The sequence below is a fragment of the Mus pahari genome, chromosome 1 (genome assembly GCF_900095145.1).
Source record: "Mus pahari chromosome 1, PAHARI_EIJ_v1.1, whole genome shotgun sequence".
Classification (NCBI taxonomy): domain Eukaryota; kingdom Metazoa; phylum Chordata; class Mammalia; order Rodentia; family Muridae; genus Mus; species Mus pahari.
This window is the reverse complement of record NC_034590.1, coordinates 67,330,103-67,353,996: the sequence shown is the minus strand read 5'-3', so window position 1 is coordinate 67,353,996 and position 23,894 is coordinate 67,330,103. Positions and strand designations below refer to the sequence as shown.

At 46.6% G+C, this 23,894-nt stretch overlaps 1 protein-coding gene across 8 annotated transcripts in view; it reads right to left on the bottom strand.

The window, feature by feature from the left end:
* Positions 1-23,894, bottom strand: part of Tenm4 (teneurin transmembrane protein 4) — a 710,423-nt gene that overhangs the window by 423,423 nt on the left and 263,106 nt on the right. The window contains exon 4 of one of the 8 annotated variants that reach the window (XM_029539636.1): positions 2,703-2,799. The exons of the other annotated variants lie outside the window; for them this stretch is intronic. The gene's annotated coding sequence lies outside the window, so the exon portion shown is untranslated. The remainder of the gene's footprint in view (positions 1-2,702; positions 2,800-23,894) is intronic. 8 annotated transcript variants of the gene reach the window in all.

Genomic DNA, 23,894 nt, shown 5'->3' with positions numbered 1-23,894 from the left:
GGAGGAGGAGGAGGAGGAGGAGGAGGAGGAGGAGGAGGAAGGGGAGGCTAAGACAGGAGAACCACAATTTCCAGGCTAGCCTGGACGAAAAGGAGAACCTATTTCCACAAAACAAAACAATCAAATACACCTTCTCTGTAGGTTAATGGGTCATTCTAATTAGTTTTAATAAATGATGGTCTTGAATCATCAAATTTATTTCATAACTTGAAATGGATCACCACCCACAATTTGGAAATGGCTTCAAGCTGGTTGTCTGACTTCCACAGGTCTGGGGCTCCCCTAAAGGCCCCACTGGCTCTACAGCAGTCAGAGCATTCCGTGTCTGCAGCCAGTAACTGTCTGGAGAGCAAAGGCCAGGATATTAGTTTTATTTAGTTAAAACCAACTGACAAATCTATTTTCTATCTTAAACGACAACAACATCCAATTCTCCTGAGATTCTAAGTCTGCCAGCCCCTTAGCCTAGACTAAGGGAAAAGACTTTAGGAATGAACAAGTTGTGGAATAACTTAGTAATGATAGATGATATGTTTTCCTGATATGGCTCTTTACCCAGAGAGATATAGCAGGCCCTCAGATAGTCCCAAGGATGTAAGACACTCCCAGAAGTCCTTTATATCCAGCAGGTAAGAACAACAATCCTTTAGTTCTGCCAACAGTGGCCATCGGATCCAGGCTTCCCCACAGCTAGGGTACTTGAGGGTCATTCCATTCACCTCCCCCCTCCCCCAACCCTTCAGCGCAGTGTTCTCCATAGACTCAAAGCTTCAGGAAGCACGGACAGTGTCACTCTTATCAAACAAGGTGACCCTATTTAGCCTAAGATAATGGAGATAGTCAGTTGACAGAATTGGCAATAGCACCAGATAGACTGACTTCATGGCCCAGGTTATACATCTTGGTGGGAACCAGACACAGTGGAAATCTGGTCATGCTCAAAGGACTGGAGATTGTCATCCACACATACAAACCCTTGTGCACACATACAGATGCACATATATAAGCACCTGCACATGATAGGCATGCACATAAGTGTGTACATGCTGCTGATTTTCTTTCTCAAAAATCTATGGTCTGTGCTCAAATGGTATATCACACGCTTAGCTGGATCTTACCTTGTGCTGCTTTGAAAATGCTAAGAGTCTCTAATGTATGTATAATTCAAAAGCACAAAGTGTGGGGCATTTATTTTACAGTTTCCAACTCTCCTTGCCACTCACCAGCTTCTCTGATGTTCCCAATAGCCTTCTAAACACATACAAATACGTGATGCATCACATGGCCCCATGACCTAGGACCCTCATTCCAGGAACATGGACTAGAGCTGTGACCCTGGCTATGGGGTAGGAGAGTTTGTACAGCTCCAGAACCCATACTCATTTGTCCTTTTCAGCTGTGTGTTTCTGTAGCCATCAATCTATTCTTGTGAGGTTCTGAATTTTAACTTCATGGGCATTCTTGGCTTGGAGTTAACGTTTGTGTGAGAGTTTATCAGATATGAACATTTCTCTTTATGTCTAATGAACATGTTGTATCTTCTTGTTCCTTTTTTTAAAAATTAAAGTCGCCTCTGCCTCTTGTCCTCTCTTAGCCAAAGGTAAGTAATTCCATCACCAGTTAATGAACTCAAGGACTCATATTGATTGTGTATCTCCTAGGGACCAGGTACTAAGTGCCCCGGGACCATTACCCCAACTCAGACCCTCTCTGACAGGCATGCATTAGCTTCTCTGTCTCGCAAATGAAGAGACATAAGTCTGGAGATGAGAAGCGACAGTGTATAGGCACATACAAAGTCAGCAAGCCTTAAAAGGTGGGATTGGACCCAGGTCCCACTGACCAGCAAATCCTGACTCATTCCATTGCCAGAGACTGTCAGAAGCAGCACCTTGCTTACTTACTATGGGTTAGCTAAACCGTACGGATGGAGGGAGCAGCAGCAGTGGGCTCATCTCTCCCTATTCTCCATCTCTCTAAGCTCAGAATAACACAGTGGCCTCCCCGCTAGCTCAGCATGAGCAAAACTGCAATGAGAACTCAGGCTTGCCTCTGCACCGCCCCTCCCGCTGGCAGCGGCCTGCAGCGTGTGTTCTAGGCTGGCTCCATTTGTAAGATGACTTTTTCTGGGTTGGTAAGACGAGCTGAGCAGGACTTGTCCTAGAAATGAAACTATGTGGAATTATTGGAGGAACAAGGAATTTAGAAAATGGTCAGGGGTGGGCTGGGCTTGTGTGCTTGCTGCATAACCGTGGTTAGAATTGTCTGTCAGGGAAGGCATGGTGGATAGAAGAAGGAGTGGGTTTCAAATCGAGAGAGTCGAGAAAATGCTCTAAAAGGCTGAAGTATGGACAGATACCAGAATGCTCTAAAAGGCTAGAGTATGGACAGACACCAGCTTCCCTGGTAGTTCCTGGAGCTCCAGGTCCAGCCCAGACATCCATAGGAATCTCTACTCTACACTTCTAACACCCTTTCATCTCTGAAAGCCCATAAGCCTGTGAAATATATGCAAATCGCTACAGCAATAAACCCATCCTCCCTGCTCATTGTTCCTGTGGGGGGGGGGAAGAGACCTTTATTATAAAATAAATGGAGATGAAGTTACCTATTAGTGCATATTTAAAAGGCAGGGTGGGGGGAGCACCTGTAACATTAACTTAAGTCATGAATAGTCTGAAGTGGAAAAAAAATTGACTCACTTTTTAAAAAATCTTCTTAAAAGGGTCTAAGAATAGTCCTTCAAATAATCCTTGAAGTACGCAATTTTAATTTGGACACATGGTAATTTCAGTCTACCTGTTGGAAAAGACAAGAAAGAAATCAGTCACTATTGATGAGGCTTGCTTGCTCTTCTTACAAGTGTCAGAGAAGATACTGGAAGCTTAGGGCTGGTGCAGGAGCGAGTGAGAGGGGGTGGGATGGAGGGGCGGGGCAGGGGGGGCAGAGCATTACAGTAGTCCGAAGCTGAGGCTAGGTTTCACAGTGAAGGTAGTAGTGCTTAGTTTGAGCAAGGGCTCAGTCAATCTGTATGGAACGCGTGAAGAAGGGTGGACGAATGAGGGTTAGATACAGAGAGCTGCCCTGTAGGTTTAACTCTTCAACTCTGTGGGAGAAACAACCCTGCTTGGTGCTGAGCATGTTGTGAGAAACGGCAGTGGAGCCATGTTTGTGGTGTCGTGATGTGAATGAGGGATGCTGGGCCAGCTGTATCTATGACCAGAGTTCTGGCCCTGCTGTGGGTATCAGCTCTAAGCCGACTGACTTATGACGACTGTTGCGCTTAAATTAGATACATAGGCCATTCATTAATTTTTAGCCCTTTTCTTTTTCTAACATAAGCACTGAAGACCATAAATTTCCCTCTAAGTGTTGTCTTGGCTGTATTCCACAACTTTTGATATTTAATATTTCCTTGAGAGTTCATTTGTAACTATTTTATAATTTCTATTGTCATTTCTTTTTGACCCAAGAGTGAGTTAGTAGTGTGTTTGTAAAATCTCTCAATACAGTTTTAAGAGATACAAAATAGAAAGCGTCTCATCTTCCTGTTATTGACTTTTAGCTTAATTGCATTGTGGTGAGAAAATGTGGTCTGTAGGGTTCTGATTCCTTGAAATTTATTGGGAAATGTTTTATGGACTAAGATGTAGTCAACTTTTGTAAATGTTGCGTGTATGCTTAGAATATTAATGCGTTTTCTGATGTGATCTCTGGCCAGTTTCTTTTTTTGCTTCCTGCCTTCCTTTCTCCATTCTTTCCTTCTTTCTCCCACCTATCCTCACCCCGCTTTCTTAAGACAGGGCCAGACTGGCCACAAAGACCCTATGTAGTTGAAAATGACCTTTAACACCTAGTCCTTCTGCTCCCACCTCCAGAGTGCTAAGTGCGGATTGAACTCGGGACTTTGGGTACACTAGGCAAGCACTCTAGCCATAGCCCTGCTTAGGCCAGTTTTTTTCAACCCCTTCTACACTCTCATTTCTTTGCTGGTGAAAGAGGTTGTGAGCAATGCACACAGCTCCAAATTACACCGAGTTCTAGTGACAAAAGCCAGACAAACAACAATGAACCACAAAACCACGGAGAGTATAAGAGAAAGCCGCCCAGGTTGGGCTAGCTTTCGCTTATAATAGTATAAATGACAGCATCTCATACTCTCCAACCATTTGAAGTTTCTAAATAATGAGCACATTTGTCACTGGGTCTTAGCAAGTCTGTCTGAACAGAAGCCATGGTGTCACTCAGAAAGGTAACGGGTAGGACATTGCAAAGGAAGAAACTCCTGATGTGTGTGCATGTGCAGGCGTGCATGGGCATGCCTGCATGTGTGCCTGAGTGCCTGTATGCATACTTGTGCATGAGAGTGCACTTGGAGGTAGACACTCTGCCCTGACTACTGGAACCTGGATCCCCTACTCTTCCCTCTGTCACTCCTTGCCCTCTCAGATACATCTTCTCCCTACTGTCTGAGATCTGCCCCGTGATCACCTGCAATGCTGCCCTCCTTGCCCTGATCACATATGTCTTCTCAGTCACTGTCCTCGAGATCCGCTCCCCTGATCAGCTGCAATGCCGCCCTCCTTTCTAACCTGCTTCATTCCAAGATTACATTCTGTCAAGGTTTTAATATACAACCTCAGGAGGTAAATTCAGAGGCAATCTCCTTGGCAGATATAATTCTGGAAGAGGGCTGGGGTTAGGTAGTGGGCGGCGAGCAGAGCAGCTCTGAACTGACAGAGTTCCAGGAATCTTCCTCTAGCACACGCCCTTCCCGTGACCTTGTCTCCTCCCCCACCGCATGCTCTTTTCTCCTCAGAGCTTAGCTGAAAGATCTGTCTGCGTCTTTCTTGCCTACGCTTGCTCTTCACGGATCGCTGTGGTGTGACTCTCATCTGCTGAATGTTCTCATCAGGATCGTGACGATGACACTGCAAAAGGATAGATCCACCGCGGCCTCTCTGACTCATCGGCCACAGGAACTGCCCATCCTTCTGGAAACTGTCCTGCCTCAGCATTTAAGCCACCGACTCCCCCCCTCCCCGCCTTTTCTATCTTCTCAGAAGTCCCTTTGGCGTTTGAATTTGAATTTCTATGATTTCATTAGAATCATTTCAAAAAGAACAATGACCCTAAGCCACCATTTATTAAGTGTGCAATACCTTCATGCCGGTTAATGTGTTGAACATCATTTTATTTCTCTTTATTTGCACAATAACCACCAGAGGTAGAGATGCTATCATTTATATTTCCCAGATGAGAGAATGGAAGGGTAGAAAAGAGGACCACTCAGCCGCGACTTGGGAGATTAGGAGTCACACTCCTGTTTCATCTAATCCAGAGCATATAGGCTCCACTGTGGTCCTCGCTCCTGCCATCCTCCTAGCTCTGGGCCTCTGGGACTACCATCTCCCCATGATGTTACACTGTCCTCCCTTCACCTCGTCCTGCCTCCCCCAGAAGGCCTCTGGTCTGAAAAACAACTCATTGGTCCAGGCCCTGTTCATATGTTCTTCCTCAGTGCTCTTGCCAAGTCTACTCAATGAAAGTACTCCCATCCCTCATTGTGAAAATTCGACATCCCAGGATACCCATTGGTCCCCTAAGAATCGCACATACAGAGCAGATTGCTTTTTAGAAGTCTAAATAGAAGCAACCAAACAAAGGGATTTGTTCTCAGTGTTTCTTTTGTTCTTGCTTTGCTTTCTCTCTTTGATGGTTGATTTTAATTTAATTGGATTTATTTATTTTATGTGCATGGCTGTTCTGCCTGTATGTTACTACATGCATGTCTAGGATACATGGATATTAGAAGGTGGCATTGGAACCTTTAGAACTGGAGTCACAGATGGTTGTGTTGCATGTAGTTGCTGAGATTTGAACCAGAGTCCTCTGGAAGAGTATCAATTGATGATCCATCTCTCCAGCAACCCTAAAGATGTTTTTTAAATGCTCACCCCTGGAAACACAATAACAGGCTATTGTTAGAATGGGAAGAATCTTACTAGAAGTCATGGTACTTGGGTAAGGGGAGAAGTTCTTCTCAGAACTTGTGCATGGACAATATTCACATGATCTATCTAGCCAGGACGGTTGCCAGGGTTACTAAACCATGTCTTGTCAATTTCCTTACCCAATCACCACATTTTAGAATCCCATTTACACATCAAGCCACACTCAAATGCCTTCTCCTTCTTGAGAGATTCACCTTCCCTTTCTCTAAGAGGTGTAAATGAACCCACTTTCACTCCAGATCATCTTTGCTAGCTAACTCACACTTGGCATTCCATCATCCATCACGAATGTCACAGTTCAAGAGGAGCTGCAGCATCCTCACTGCAGCCTCCGGGCTCGAAGGTGAAGTCAGTTCATTCCTGATCCATTCAGAACCAAACCTAGGGCTTGGCATACAAATGTCAGCGACTGAAACAGGATGGCATTGGCATCCAAAAAAATCATCAAATGCAGGTCTCAGTGGATGAAAATAAAAACACTGGGAACTAAGGAAATACCAAATCCATCCAACAGATAAGGAGCCCAAAACAGGGAGGATGTTCCCATTGGACATGAAATTCCTGCACCGTGGCTCACAAACATGTCAGTGAGGTGGTTTTAGACATGCTCCAGGTGAATTAAACATTGGAGACCTACATCCAGACACATCCCAGTTCCCACAGCCAGTCAAAAGATCAGAGTCAGAACTTAGAAAGGGTTTTGGGCTGAGTCACTACAACCAGGGATCAGCAGAGGGACCAGAAGGGCTGTGTTCACGCAGCTCTCTCTCCACTCCCAGACCAGCAAATGAGGCCTCCAGGAAGCCAAGTGCTTTTGGTATCACTAAAAATAAACTCCCCAAACTTCATCTAGATATATTGCAGCTGCAATTTACAGCGTCTAGAACTTCACATGGTATAATTAGCAAATGGATTACAATGATTTATTTTTGGTTTCAAAGCTCAAATGAACATAACCTTCCAGTTGAATGGGAAAAGAAGAGGCTTGGAGCCAGCCACATCCCTCCAGTCCCCTTCCAAAGCCATAATTTCCATTCTGGCAGACATCCATCTACTGATGTCCAGTGGACATGCCATGAGAGGGGACAGGAACTCTGGGTTCTGCTGTCCCTGAGAAGTATGGCTTTGGTGATGAAGCCTCTAACAGGGTCTAAGTTGACTCTTCTCGTAACAGGAAGGTGCCTAAATCACCCTGTTTGCATTCAGGGAAACCCAAAACATTCACTGTGGAAGACAGAAGAGCCTTAAATTGATCTACAAGCATTAGCATGCACTAAGCCAAACACAGCCATGACTAATCTCATGGAGGAATGAGGGATTCCCTCTACAAACACTAGGTGCGTTTTCAGGATAGCTTCCCTCAGGTTGCCTTGGCACAGGGAGAAGCCGACTGGCCTGGTTCTGAGGGTCCCAGTGGAGCATGGTACTCAGAGAGGTTGGGCCATACAGCTCAAGGAAGACAGGGCTTGCCAGGCTGGGAGCAGAATAGTGTTTGCGTTTTCCTTCTTTACATGCGTCAGGAGTATCAACTCCTCCGAGTACCTTTTATAAAATGGCCATAATGAGTAGCACCTCAGAAGACTACCCTGGCCATGAAGCAAGAAGTGTGTGAAAGAAGTTTTAATAAATGAATACTAGATATGTTTGTCAAGTAAATAAATTCTAAAACAGTTCTTTCTTTTGTCCACCCGTGTGTGCATGTTTGCACATGTGCAGTTGCACACGTGTGAGGTCCATGCTATGTGCTGTTCTCTAGCTGTTCAGAGAGGTCAGCCAGCGAGCTCCAGGGATCCTCTTGTCCCTGCCCCTTGAGCACCAGGATTACAGTCATACGCCACCTCTTTTATGTAGATGCTGGGGATCCAAACTCAGGTCCTCACGAACAGCAAGCATATTACTGACTGGGCAAACCCTCAGCCCCCCCAAAATATCTCCTTCTGCCAAAGACTTTATCTGACCAAGGTCCTATAGAATGTGAGAGGGCTAAGGGCAGAGCACCAGAAAGCCTGGGAGGTTTTCTTCTCCAGTTTTCTGCATGGTGCCTGGGCAGAGACAGGTCTCCCAGCTGAGCCATCTGTAGCTAAGAGAAGGGACTGGGTTTCAGCTCAAAGCATTAAAGCTTGCCTGCCACCCTAGGCACTCCCCACTTAAACAAGTCAAATCCCACAAACCACTGACACAGGAGGTGAAATGAGGGAACCGGGGATGGACTAAAAAGTGCTTCTCACAGTGGGGGGAGGAAGGCAGTGTACACCCAGCACCCACCCAGTTCCAGGCCCAGGACTAACACTTCCACATTGTCCTCATGTGCAAACGCGCTACCTGCCACAGTGCTCCGTCGCCCATCCTGGGCATGTGCACTGAGAAGGTGTTACTATCTCTTGTCTCTCTTAACGATCCCGCCTTTCATTAGCCTCTCCACACCGGTCTCCAGAAAGTTGAGAGAACTTCAGTGCCATGGTCTGTCATCCCCACATCTGCCTGAGTCTCCTGACAGCTTTCACAGACAACAATGGTGGACTTGAAGAGCGTTGGAAGCAGAGAAGGACTGGAAAGATTGAATTCTGTGGTCAAGATGGCTCACAAGCATCTCTTCTACCGCTCACCCCACGACTCCATCCAAGACACAGAGGCCGCCTTCTTCAGCCTTCTTCAGAGAGGCACTCACCCCTCTCTGCACTCGCTCGGCCTCACTTAGACTGAGAGCCTGGGGGAGCCTCACTCTGCTCACACACAGGGATGATCATCCTCTCACCTCTCTCCTTCAGAGCCCCGTAATCACATCCCGATCTCCCTGGCTGGAAAATCGTTTTACCACTGAGGATTGACAACACCCAGGGCCTCCCAGGCAAGTGCTCTATCAGGGTACGTCCCAGACACTTTTGCTTTTCATTTTGAAATAAGGTCTTCTAACTTGCCCAGGCTGGTCTCCAGTTCACAGTTTTGCTCAGCTTCTGATACCGAGGATTTCAGGCCTGTGTTGTCAGAAGGGCCTGTAAGAGATTCTATGACCAAGGTCTATGTCCTGCCTTGAATGACAGGCCTCTGAGCAGACACAATCTGTCTTCTGGGAGCCAGGCACACAGTGACCTCATCAGCATCTGTTTTGGCGATGTCTCTATAGCAACACATGCACCTAGTAGGTCCTTAATAAAATCCCGCCAAGGACATTTCTATGTAAGTCCCGTCCTTTTTTTCCTGAAGGTGGCTTGGCTTGACCCTCACTCCTCTGGCCCCCCCTGCACTTGGTGCTTTTCCAGCCTCATTTACTCCTGTGAGTTAACCATTATCCAAGTGGGTAGCGTGTCTTTCCTGCAGACCATAGCAGCTCAGAGAGGAAAGCATAGGAGATCCATAAAAGGGAAGACCGGAGTCTGGACTCTAGGAAAGGGACACACAGTAGGCAGAGACCTCACGGCCTGCTTCTGGAGCCAAGTTTCCAGCCTTGAGTTCTGGCTTCATAGGCATAAAAATGCCTTTCTTTTTCTTCCTTTCCTCTCCCCCCTCCCCGCCCCGCTTGGCGTGAAATAAATGGTTAGCCATTAAGATGTAAAATGCAGCTGTCACAGTTCATAGAACAACAGACAGGTTAATATGGGTTCTTAAGAATGTCATTTCCTCATATTAACCCCAGAGCAATGGCGACCTATCAAGATGCACTGCGGAGGGCTCCGGAAGCTGGCTGCATTTCTACTTTAATAATATTTGATGTTTAAATAACATTTGATGCTTGTTTCCAAGTAGAGTCAGATACTCTGCTTTTCCCTTCTCCGTCCCTCTCCTTCCTTCCTTCTCTCCTTTTCTTCCCCACTCAGTCCTCACTCCTACTCTGAGTCTATTGGCTTTGGGTTTCTCCCATTCACATGCATATGTAGGTTACATTAGAGTTTTGTCTTTCCCTCTAGAATCTTCTGATCCCAGAGTCCTCTTCTCTTTTCTATTCCTTATCTCTCCGCATCTCCCAGGCCACCCATCCTACCTGCTTGCCACCTGTCATAGAACTAATGTAACTTTGAGAATGTTTCAGGTCCCTTCCTGAAGGTCTCAGGGATGGGATTGGCACGAAGGCTCCACCCAGCTGGCAGTCTGAGGAAGTGACATTTGGGCCTGTCATGCCCATCACACTATTTTCTTTTCAGAGCTTTGGTACCCTAGGATCATCCATGGAGCAATCCTATGTGTCAAAGGGCTATTTGTGGGATGCCCACTAGAATCTGGCTTCACTCTGGCTTTGTTGAGCTGTGCATAATGTATGCTTTATAAGAAGTCCTTGAGGGACAAGCTAAAGGGTAAAATCTTACATCATTAAAACTGCTTTCAGTTCTTCCAATGGGCAAGGTTCTCAGACCCTAGTGCTCTATGTATATTCTCTCTCTCTTCTCCCTCCCTCCCTCCCTTTTCCTTTCTCCTTTTTCTCCCTCTTCCACATACTACTGAGCACTTTCTCTTTGTCCTTGAAGACTCAAGCCCTCCTCTCTCTCTGGCTGGCCTGGGTCTCTGGCTGATTCCTCCCTCCTTGGCAATCCCTCTTGTCTTTGAACAGTGGTCTACTGTTGTACCTGTCTCCAGCAGATGTGTGAGGGAGTACCTGCCTGACCAGCACACATGTGCAAAGAAGAGTCAATACATTACTTAATCTATGCATCGACTCCCTGCCTTACTCAGAAGAATTTAAGGAAACAGGAAGATCAGATACACCCCTGAAGAGCTTGGAGTCCAGTGGAATGGCAGGCACATAAGCATTTTTAAAGCACATAAGGACTGAATAATAAGATATGGAGGAGGACTATGAGGGAGGGACCATCCTTCTGGTATTTTTTGGAAGAAGTATGATATGTGGGTATACTTAGTGGATGCTTTTTGACCACATGACATAGGTTGATGGGGATGTCTCAAAGGGCCTTACAGAGCACATATTTTACAAAGGAATATTGAAGCTAGTGTGTGTGTGGGGGTGCAGGATGTGGAATAGGGATAGGGAGAGGAAAAGGGAGAGGCAGAGGCAGAGGCAGAGGCAGAGGCAGAGGCAGAGGCAGAGGCAGAGGCAGAGGCAGAGGCAGAGGCAGAGGTAGAGGCAGAGGGAGAGGCAGAGGCAGAGGGAGAGGCAGAGGCAGAGGCAGAGGCAGAGGCAGAGGCAGAGGCAGAGGCAGAGGCAGAGGCAGAGGCAGAGGCAGAGGCAGANGAGGCAGAGGCAGAGGCAGAGGCAGAGGCAGAGGCAGAGGCAGAGGCAGAGGCAGAGGCAGAGGCAGAGGCAGAGGCAGAGGCCTCTAATGGCCTGCCAGCTAATGGCAGCTGAGAAATGACTCTGGGGCACCTAGTAGTGTCTAGGAACTCTCAATCCAGGTCACTGCCTACCTGCCCAGTGAGTTGCTGCTTCCTGCAGAGCCTCAGCTGCTTTCTCTATACTATCAGAGAGTTGGAACTGACATCTCAGATAATAAGCTATGGTATGGCTGGGTCCTGTTCAAATGGTGTGTAGCTCTGCTTCTTCCTGTGATATACTCTTAACACACACATGGTACAGGGAAGCATCATTGTGGGTCTCTGTGGCCTAATTTCTTCTTGCAGAGACTTTCAAATCTAGTTGGCCCATAAACCCGTACCACTTCTTCCTTAAGTTCTGATCTTCTCCATTTCCCTTGTTTTGTCTTTTAAACCTTTGTTCAACAAATGTGCAAAGTTGACCTAGAATTTTCCTTTTGGAAATTAATGGAAATCCTAGCCCTCAGTTCCTAAGTGTACACTCTCTTAGTCCTCAGCAGACTTCTGGTTCTCACCAGTTTGGTTCTCAGCCTCCCAATCCCCAGAATTTTTTGTCCTCACCATCATTGGCTCCTGGGTCCTCAGGCTCTTGGTCTTCATTCAGGCTCTGGTTCCTAGCATTTGGTTTTCAGCATCCTGGACATCAGCCATTTACTTGGTATAGATGGCCAGCAGTTCTCAGTGACTCTGCTCTTCATGCTGTGAGCCTGCCTGGAAGGCACTCTCTATTCTTGTCTTAGGTCTATTATCACTCCCGAGGCCTTTCTCATGAGCCTCCATCACTTCCACGTTTCTCTTTTGATCTATCTTCACTAGGATCCATAGCCATTTTCTTTCTGTTATAATCACCTAACACTGTCCTGTATTGGTGGGTTCAATGTCTTGGATCCATTATTCTGAACTATACAAGGCCAGAGACTGCTTGTCTATCACTGCATCCCAGCAGTGGCCAAGCTAATAAGTACCTGAGGTATTTTGAACTCAATTGGACTACCGTCACATTTCTAACCAGTGTCCTCTCACCAGCCCAGGTTATAAGGAAGAGCAGAATGGTCTTTCTCCTACCCTTTATTTTTCCAGCAAAGTACAAACTGACCTGACCATAGCCTCCTCTGGCCTCAGAATTTGTTCTTGGCTCACACAGACTCTATGAGCCCAGCACCTACATCCTTAATGTCTATTTAATGCTGTGGATTTTCTGAGGATGTGCTGTGGATGTGCACCATCCACAGGAAGCAAATTCACCTTTGTATCGTTTTCACAAATAAGATGCCCGCTAGCAGCGTAAGCCCTGCTTTCTGCATCCGACAATTTTGGTTCTACAAGGAAGGAACAATGATTTCCTTCTTCAAAGTTCGTCAGACCACAAGAGACTGCAGAAACAGGCCAGATGTTGTCTTGGCATAAGACCACTGGGGTTGAGCCTTCGCTCTGGCATGCCAACTCTAAGGCCTTAGTGACTTTTTATTTCCTGCAAGGAGCCTCCAGGTCCTGATCTGGATATTAGCATGGACCACACCACCTTTCTGCTGTTGCTACAAAGGTAAATTTCAGAGGATGTAAGACTCTTGGGATATGGAATGTAACATTAGATACTCAGTGAGAAGTGACTCTTGGGCCTCTTGTATGAACTAGGAAGGTGACTACAATAAGAATATCGTGCCTTCTATGGTTTATAAATCAGAAATTGATGTTATGCACAATGTCCCAGTGAATTCTCCAACAATGTATTATGACACACCTTACAAAGAAAGTAAACGAAGTTCAGAGTCATTGAATGATTTGTCCAAGAACACAAAGCCAGAGGAAGGCAGATAGGTTGTCCTTGACTAGCTAACTCTGCCTTAAAATCTGGAGTCTTCAAGAGCTCCTGGCCACAGAATAGGCCATTTACACATTTACATGGGTCTTCAATTATTGGAACTTATGTTTGGATGGTCACCTCTAGCATGGCTAAAGTCCCTCCAAAACACCAGTATAGGTAAGGTGCTTTGTACTTACTGCATAGCCACTGCCAATTTATCTTCCTGGAGGTAGAGCTGAGGAAGGGGGAGTGGAATGGACACCTGTCACTCCTGGGCCCAGAGAACCAGCAACCCCCCTGACCCCATTCTACTCATCCTACACATCTTAGTTTGCTTCCTGTGGCTGGGATAAACACCACGACCAAAAACAACTTAGGGAGGAAAGGGTTTATTTGATCTTACACGTTATAGATCACCATGGAGGAAAGTTCGGGCAGGACCTGGAGGTGGGAACTGAAGAAGATGTCACAGAGGAATGCTGCCCATGGGCTTGCTCTCCATAGCTTGCTCAGCCTGTTTTCGTACACCACCCAGGACCACCTGTCCATGGGTGACACCATCTACAGTTGGCTAGACACTTCTACATCAATCACTCATCAATAAAGTATCCTACATTGTTGACTCAATGCAACCTGATGGCGGTGCTTTCTCAGCTGAGGATCCCTCTCTCTTTCCAGATGATTCCAGCTTGTGTCAAATTGATAAAACAAAACTGCTGACCAGGACACTCCACCACAGTGACCTTGGAAGCCAGGACTGCTAGGCTGAAGAGCTACTAGGAAGGGGTGGGACATGACCTTCACATGTGACAAGAATAAGGAATGAATCTTTGTGTGTCAGTGAAATCACTGTATCTCTCCCTAACCCCTATTGATTCTAAGTTCAAACCATGGGCAGAACACCAGATTAATAACAGTTTGTAATGTGTCCAAAATAATAGTTTGCGCCCGCAGGGCCTTCCTTGATCTCATCCTGTGCGGGAGGCAGCATCACCTCCTCTTAGACAGAGAACTGAAATAAGAAAGGACTACCTTCCCCACTGCCACATAGCTGCTGTCTCCAAGCTCTACTTCCCATGGCTTCTGGATGCTGTTTGTCCGTTGTTTCCTCATCTGTGACAGGGAAGGAGATGGACCCTTCCACCAGTCCTCTCAGTACTGAGAAGCTAAGGGTATGCACACTCCTCCCACTCTGCCCACTCTCCTGGCCTGTCCCAGTTGGTAAGACTGATGACAAAATCACACCTTCACTTACCCAGTCTCTCACTGCTTATGTCATTGCGTACGGTATTGCTCCACCCCTTCATTCAACTAGTATTCACTTATTCACTTTCATTCATTCATGGATCCATCCATTCATTTCTCCACATTTCAGCACCATATATTTACTCATTTATTTACTGACTGGCTCCTTGATATATTAATTCATTTTTTCATTCACTGATTCCTCTTGCTTATCCTCTTTCATCTACTAATTTGATTAGCTCATTGGCTCTTTTCAATCATTCCCCGCTTCTTTTCCTCCCATTTCCTATACATCCACTTATTCACTCCCTGCCTGCCCCTTTCTCCTCCCTCTCTGCTCTTCAGCACAGCACAGCATCCTACCAGGAAGCTGAACCTCCCTTGGCTAGGTCCATTAGCCCTCCCTTCCAGAACATTCTCTTCCATTTGAACATCAGCTTGCTGAGCTGTGCAGGCATGTCTCCTGGTGTGTGTGGGACATGCTTTCCACTCAGGAACAGATGTTCCTGTAATTACTGTTTTGACTTTCACCCCCTAATGCCAGAACATTCTTTCCACAAACTCCTGTAGCACACAGGAAAGCCTGGGCAGGGGGCTCAGTGCCTGGGGGTACAGATTCCACAGCCTGTTGTAGCATAGGCAGCCAGGCAGGACATTTGGAAGGCCTTTCTCTACTCCAGGATCTCTGGTCTCAGCTGACTGGGACGGATGAGCAGGATCTGAAAAGCAATATAGGCCTCCTAAGAGGAGGACTGATGGATGCCAGGTCTGAACAGCCTGGTGTCATTTTACCTTAGTGACAGGCCACAGTGCCAGAGAACATTTGCCGCCATGGAGGACATCGCCAACTATATGATAGCAGAAGATGGAAGCAATTCTCCCCTGGCTTCTTATGTGTGCTGGGTGTTTCTCATACTCCAATTGTCCCTCAGTGCTGTCAATCTCCTTCATTCTCCTGACTTTTAGCTGGTCTTGTGACCTCTCAGCCAGAGACTACATTTCCCAGATTCCCTTGCTGAGAGACGCACCAACTAAGTTGTGGCCAGTGGGGGTGAGGAGAGCCTATCACTGCCACATCTCTGCTGTGCCCTTGAAAAGAGGCTGCGTGTCTTCCACATCCCTCCGCCCCACCCACAGCAGAGTGGGCCTTGGAGAGAGCTGCTACTATCAGCTGACTCTGGGACTTGGGAAGAGAAAGAAAGAGAGAGAGGTGGCCCTGGTTCCTGGAGAGACCGGGGAGGTAGAATTTGTCTCTTGGCTGAGATTTCAGGCATCCTGCTTGGCCTCAGTGGGGTGCTCATAAAGCAGCAAGCCAGCAGGGACTACATGCTACCGAAAGGACGCGCCTCTTCCTACATCCTGTTTCCTGGAGGAGAAACTTTCCTCAGAGGCATACCCTTGCTTCCTCCCTTCTCCTTATGCTCTCGGTTGAGTTCAGAGTCCCCTAAAAACTCATGTCGCCTCTCTGACGATGTATTTAGTGGCTTAAAATGAAGTCACAGCACGTTAGAGTGGATGCTACATCCAAGGAGAGCCTTCATGAAAAAGGAGCTGGCACTGGTCAGAATTGGGGTGCTTAGCGAAGGTGTAGGAGATTAGCACATCCACAAAGAGAGCATGTCAAGGACTGTGGGCAGCAGCCAGAGGGGGAGCTAGAAAATGGAGAATCTCAGAGTAGAGTGTGTGGTGCAGACAGGAGGAAGATGACCCACCTCACCCCAGGTGGCCTACAGAAAGCAAACTTGCTTTCTTTTTTCCTTTTTTCATTTTTTGTCTTTTTTTTATTAGATATTTTCTTTATTTACATTTCAAATGTTATCCCAAAAGTCCCCTATACCCTCCCCCCCGCTCCTGCTCCCCTACCCACCCACACCCACTTCTTGGCCCTGGCATTCCCCTGTGCTGGGTCATATAAAGTTTGCAAGACCAAGGGGCCTCTCTTCCCTATGATGGCTGACTAGGCCATCTTCTGCTACATATGCAGCTAGAGACATGAGCTCAGGGGGTACTGGTTAGTTCATATTGTTATTCCACCTACAGGGTTGTAGCCCCCTTCAGCTCCTTGGGTACTTTCTCTAGCTCCTCCATTGGGGGCCCTGTGTTCCATCCAATAGCTGACTGTGAGCATCCACTTCTGTGTTTGCCAGGCACTGGCATAGCCTCACTAGAGGCCGCTATATCAGGGTCCTTTCAGCAGACTCTTGCTGGCATGTGCATTAGTATCTGGGTTTGGTGGCTCAGTTGAATTCTCAACTGAGGAATACTGAATGACTGAGAAACACCTGAAAAAATGTTCAACATCCTTAGTCATCAGGGAAATACAAATCAAAACAACCCCGAGATTTCATCTCACTACAGTCAGAATGGCTAAGATTAAAAATTCAGGTGACATCAGATGCTGGCGAGGTTGTGGATAAAGAGGAACACTCCTCCATTGCTGGTGGGATTGCAAGCTTGTACAACCACTCTGGAAATCACTCTGGCGATTCCTCAGAAAATTGGACATAGTACTACCGGAAGATCGAGCAATACCTCTTCTGGGCATATACCCAGAAGATCTTCCAACTGGTAATAAGGACACATCCTCCACTATGTTCATAGCAGCCTTATTTATAATAGCCAGAAGCTGGAAAGAACCCAGATGTCCCTCAATAGAGGAATGGATACAGAAATTGTGGTACATTTATACAATGGAGTACTACTCAGCTATTAAAAACAATGAATTTATGAAATTCTTGGGCAAATGGATGTATTTGGAGGATATCATCCTTAGTGAGGTAACCCAATCACAAAAGAAGTCACTAGATATGCACTCACTGATAAGCGGATATTAGCCCAGAAACTTAGAATACCGAAGATACATTTTGCAAAACACAAGAAAACCAAGAAGGATGACCATCATATGTATACTTCATTTCTCCTTAGAATAAGGAACAAAATACCCATGAAAGGATANAGGTACAGAGACAAAATTTAGAGCTAAGATGAAAGGATGGACTATCCAGAGAATACCCCATCCGGGGATCCATCCCATCATCAGCAAACTTGCTTTCTGCTACGGTTCAATAGGGTCTTGGTCCCCCCACCCTGACCCCAGCTTCCCTCTTCAGAAGGTCAAAGGTGCATGACTCCACAGTGAAGTAGGAACAAGACTCTCGGCTGCAGATGTGCAGCCACACCTTGATCCTTTGGGATCAAGGGCACAATGGCTTCTGAAGTCATACCTTCCAGCATTAGGGACTGGTCCACCACTGACTGATGCATGTGGTTGGCAAAATTAAAGTTTCAGTCTCTTGATTTATTCATATGGAAAATGAGGGTAATAATAATACCTTCTTTCCAGAATTGTGCCACTTAAATTAGCTATTACTGGAGAGCACTCTGAGAGAACTAAATGAAACTTTGTGAGTGTCAAGGCTTGGCTAGTGCTGATGGTGCTGTGTCTGCCTTCGTTATTATCATCCTCCTCTTCCTGATTCTTCTATGTCTCTGCTAACAGTCAGGATGACTGGCATTGTTTTCATTATGTTCTGGCTTCCCTAGAGCCCCAGAACTTATCAACTCAAATCTTCATTAGCCTCCTTTTGCAAGTGAGGAGACGGTCTCAGAGATGAGCAGGGGTCTCGGAGGCTTCACAGTCTCTTTAATGCACTGAGAGTTGAGCTACCAGGCTCCCCAGTTTGTGGAACTGGCTGAAAGTCTCCCATGTCCCAGAGGTGATGGGCTCCAGCCCAGTGGGAAGTTCCTGTCATTCCTGGTAAAGTCAGGCAACCACTGCCCAGGTAGAGGACTTTGCTTGGCTGAGGCCTGCAGGAAGCTTAGAAAAAAAGAGAGTGCAAACAAGACCACTGTTCCTGGTGGGCCCCAGGGACTCATCTCTGGGTCAGGGCAGCTCAGTTCCTTGATTCCTCACCTTTGGAGGTGTGGCCTTGTTGGGGGAAGTGTGTTATTGTAGGTGTGGGCTTTAAGACACTTGTCCTAGCTGCCTGGAAGCCAGTCTTCTTCTAGCAGCCTTCAGACAAAGATGGAAAACTCTCAACTCCTTCAGCCCCATGCCTGCCTGGATGCTGCCATGCACCTGAATTGATGAAAATAGACTGAACCTCTGAATCTGTAAGCCAGCCCCAATTAAATGTTGTCTTTATAATAGTTGCCTTTGTCATGGTGTCTGTTCACAGCAGTAAAACCCTAACTAAGACAGATGGGTTGCTAGTGAAATGGGGGTGGGGGTTAACACTCTGTCAGTCAAACTCAATTTTGTAGACTGGTAGTGATTAGTTCTCATCACAGAAGAGAATGGAGAAGTGGGTTTTAAAGTCTGAGTAGGAGTTTTCAATGGCAGAAAAATAGGTTAAGACTGGGTCAGGAAGTTCTAGACAGGAAAAAGATGAGAGAAAACTTGATCAACAGTTCTGAAGCAAAACTATTGTGTGCAGAAAGACTAGCAGGTAGCTCAGCCTGGGTAGAACCTAAGTTGGGGAGTGGCAGGTTGAGGTGTCACTTCGGGAATAATGCTGCAGAAGAGAAAGAGAGTGGCCCTTGATGGCTTATGAATGCCCAGCATGGATGCTAAGACAAACTGTTTATCCATTAATCACGAGGGGGGGGGGGTTGATTTTTCCCATGGGAATACGCGAAGTTACATTGGGAAAAAGAGTTGCTTCTAGCAGGCGACAATGTCATCCAAGCTCCTTTTGCATTCTGACTCTGCCAGCCTTAGCTTCATCCTCATGGGTGCAGGATGACTGCCACACCTCTAAGCATTCTAGTCTGAGCTCAAAACAAGATGGAAGATCGAAGGGCTAAGTCCTCATATTTCGGTAGGAAACACGGTGACTTACAGGGGACCCACTGATGGCCCCGAGGCAGGCAAAGATGCTGTAACTAATGTAGTAAACACTGGAGACTATCCTAAGTAAGTACTTTCCAAGTCTCACCAAGCAACCTTGAAGCTCAGGTCCTATCTTTATCTCTAGCTATGAAGTAACACAGTGTAGAAGCACAGACAGGGTAGGAAAGTGACCCAAGGTGGCCCAGCCTGGAGCAGAAGGAACTGGTTGGTCTGAATATTGTGTATTTGGTTAAACATGCATTTTTGTGCATTTTAGAAAGCACACTGTGACCTGATGACTTCCAGTGAGGAGATAGAAACCTGGGCAAGGGGAGGGCAACAGAAGGAGTGCCAGGACACAGAGAAAGGCTTGGCACTGGCTTGAGGGTGATGGACAGATAGAAGCCTGAGGCTGGCTGGCCATCTGCTTTCTAGACTGGTTCCCTCTGGGTCTTTATGACTATGGCTGGGGCACTAATGTCAGACACAGTAGAGATTCTAAATGAAGAGTCCCACCTGCTGTCCCACCAACCCTGTCACTGGCTGTCACCGGCTGCAGACTTTTCCCTGTGTGGTGGTGCTGAGACCATACCGAGCATCATACTGTGCAGAAATGCAATCTTGTTCTGCTGCCTGTGCCTGGCAGACAGGGGGTTCTGCAAGGCACACAGAGGGTATCAGGGAGGACCCGAGACTGTTCATTGTCACACCTGGTAACCTGATAAGCTGTCTTGCAGCTGCACACAAAACCTTCAGTGCTGGGGTATACTAATTGTATACTATCAGGTCTTGCCTGCATCCACAGCCTGCTGTGATATGATATGCCACCTGTTGAACCTAGCCCTAGGGGACCAAGCCCAGGGCAGCCTACAGAGGATGACCATGATCAAGTCTCCTAGTGAGGTGCTATTTCTTTGCTTTAGATAACACTGAGCCTTAGTAGATTGACCAGCTAATCCAAGGTACTCAGCTCATCCTCTCTTGTTCTCTCTCTCTCTCTCTCTCTCTCTCTCTTGTTCTCTTTTTCTCTCTCTTTCTCTCCTCCCTCCTTCTCTCTTTCTCCCTCTCTCTATGTGTGTGTGCACATGTATGCATGTATTTGAATATGTATGTGTGTATGTGCCTGTATGTGTGTGTTTCCCGGTACCTGTGTACTGTGCACACATGTACATATGTGTATAGGCCAGAGGATCACTGCAGATGGTCTTCCTTAGGCACTCTGCCCACTATGCTCTGTATTTATTATCTGTCTGTCTGTCTGTCTATCTACCTATCTATCTATCTGCCTATCTATTGATAGAGTCTCTAACTGGCCTAAAATTCACCAAATAGGAATAAGTGGGCTGGCCAGAGTGCCCCAGGGATCTGCCTGTCTCTATAGTGTAGGGGCTAAACAGGTGCAGGAGCAGGTCCAATACACTTTGAACATGGATTCTGGAGATTAAACTCAAGTCCTCATCTTTGCAAGATGAACACTTTACCAAGGGACCTCTCTCTCCAGCCACAGACTTGGCTAACATTCAAAATGAAAGTCCAACACCCCAAGAACATTTTTAGCCTTAGGCATGTGGGGATGTCCGGTCATTCAGTGCCTGAATCTGAGGCATGAATGAATGGAGCCAGGATTGCTCTAGACCTACAGGTCTTCTGAGCTACCCTGAAGACTCAGAGGCAAAGGATGGAAATTGGGGGAAACTGAGGAACCTGTCTGGACTCTCTGACCTGTCAATGAATAGGGAATGCAGTCCAGGGCTCAAATCCCTCTCTTTCCACCCAGCTGCCTCTTTAAGCAGCATGTTTGTACAGCAGGAACTTGAGCTTCCCCAGAGACTGTTAATTTAACAAATTCTGGTCATGTCTGCCTCTCAAAGATGGTTTTCTGTACCTGATCCACTGTCAAAGCATGTGCTACGAGCCTCTTCCCAGAGCACTGGTGAGACCAGCATTTAACCACAAGCCACCACCAGTTCTTCTATGGTCATGGAGCAGGGAACAGGCAAGTGCTTGTTAGTCAGAAGAATCACACGCGCAGATTTGCTGCCTGCAACCTGTGCTCCCCATGTCACACAGGCCCAAAGCCACCTAGACATTGAACAAACCAGGAGCCCACAGGGATCTGAATTCTAATTCTGACAGACACCAGCTCTTGGATCTTGGACATATTATTGCCCTTCTATGTCAGATTGGTTATCAATCTGTTTGATACAACCTGGACTATCCATGATGGAGTCTTTGTGAGTCAAAGCCATGGCTTGTTCACCTTGGTAACCAGAGACCAGTACCAGACATTGGACCTGCTCAGTAAATGTATATTGGTGAAATACATCATGTCTTGACCCCTACTTGGATAGTTAGTCTTGATTGTTAGTTTGATTGGCTTGAGAAAGCCCTAGGCAATTGGTGTGCCTGTGAGCATATTTCCAGAGACAGATCCTGAGAGCTCTGACCTTCTGAATGGTCTAACCCATTGATGGAGTTGATAGACTATTGGAAGGTGGTGGAACTTTGAAAAGTGGGGAATGACTGGAGAAGCAGGCCACTGAAGACATGCCCTGGGGGTTGTTTCTTGCTATAGCTCTTTCCTATGGTGGCTCAGCTATGCTTCCTGTCTGCTATGATGTGAGCTGCCTCACCATGTTCTCCCTGATGTCATGGCAAAGCAAGCAATGCAAATCTGTCTTCGCTTAAGTTGTTCCTGTCAGGTAGTTTGTCATAATGACAATAAAACTAACATAGGACTGTCCTTAGCTTGTGTCTTTGTGTGTGTGTGTGTGTGTGTGTGTGTGTGTGTGTGTGGTGTTATTGCATGTATCTGAGTTTGTGGGTACATTAGCTTGTGTGCATACCTGCAGATGCCAACAGAAGGCATTAGAAGTCTTTCTCTATCATTCTTTGCCTATTGCCTTGAGACAGGGTCTCTCACCGAGCTGGAAGCTCATTGTTTCAGTTAATCTGGAATTCTAGCCAGTCACAAAGAGCCTCATTTCTCTAGCATCTAATACAGGGTGGAGTTGGGGCATGCATAGCTATGCCTGGCTTTTAACATGGATACTGGAGATTTGAACTTGGTTCTTCACTCTTGTATAATAACCATTCTTACTGATTCCCTTCTCCAGACCCAGCTTCTGTTCTTTTTATATCACTACCTCAGGATTCTGACACTGAACAGACAGCTACCTCTCAGTGTCTGGGAGGTAAGCTGGGGTCAACTGCAGCAGTAGCTCAGACCACCCTGGGCCTTTTCACATCCAGGAGGTCTATGGTACACCTACTCAAAATTCTCATGTTGATATTCTAACTCCTGGCACCTCAGTCATGGGATTTTATCTAGAAATGGGGTCATTGTGGAAGCAGTCAGCTAATTGAGGATGAGGTCAATTCTAGGTAGTATGGGCCTGGAACAAATAAATAGAAATTTGGGCCAGTAGGTGAGCCCCAGGGCAGCATCTTGAGATGGGAAGACAGAGTGATGCATCTTATCTACTGGCCCAGGAGTGCCACAGCTGACAGAGACTGGCAGAGGCCAAGGGAGAGGATGAGCAGATATATTTGCAGCCTGTGACACCTGGCTGAGTGTCCCAGCCTTCAGATGGTAACTGTGAGTAGTGGAAGTTACCCATTTTGTGGTGCCTTGTGGTGCAGTCCTATGCTGACAAGATGATGGAAGAAGAGTCCAAGATACATTTGTGTGGTCTGAGGTCAGGAGGGCAGTGAAATTTTCCTCAGTCGTAGGAGGGGTTCAGAAGGGGATCTCAAGAAAACCACAGGGACTTGTACTTATCTGGGTAAAGGCTCAAGGGAGTTTCAGTCATACATGGGAAGTAAAAGGCTGGGACCCTGGGTCATGGGTGTCACCAGGCTCAAGCCCATGAAGTACTTCTTCATTTTCCCTAATGTAAGTATGTGTCAAAGCAGAAGTAATTAGAGGTGAGGAACTGAAAGCTCAGAATATGGAGATGTTCTTGTTAGCAAGGTGGAGGCTGAACTGAAGCTAAAACTCAACAATCTACACATGCCCTTCAAATACCAGCATGCCTCGGCCAGCAGACACACAGAACTATGCCATTTGCGTGAAATGCTACAGCCTCCGTGGGCACAACTGTATATTTAGACATTTTCAAGGAGGGAGGGTGGTGGAAAAGTGGTTCTTTCCATTTTCACAGATTATTTTAAGAGTTGGGACAAGTGGGGATTTCGTTCCAAGATTGGAAGAAGACCAGGCTATAAAGAAGCTACGGAATAGGAAGTAAGTGGTCAGTGCTCCCACAAAGCCTTTGGTAAAAAGCTCAATCATGGGCTACTGTTAAAAGGTGGCAGGCCCATGGGCTGGTTAAGCAGCATGCTTTAAAAATCACTGAGGGAGGAGGAAAGGGAAGAGGGGGAGGATAACATAGGAACCTGAGTTCTATCCTAGAGTGGGAGCCACATGACATAGATGTACTGGCTAGTTTTGTGTCAACTTGACACAGCTGGAGTTATCATAGAGAAAGGAGCTTCAATTGGGGAAATGCCTCCATGAGATCCAGCTGTAAGGCATTTTCTCAATTAGTGATCAAGTGGGGGAGGTCCCCTTGTGGGTGGTGCCATCTCTGGGCTGGTTCTATAAGAGGGCAGGCTGAACAAGCCAGGGGAAGCAAGCCAGTAAAGCAAGCCATGGCCTCTGCATCAGCTCCTACTCCCTGACCTGCCTGAATTCTAGTCCCGACTTCTTTCAGTGCAATGTGGAAATGTAAGCTGA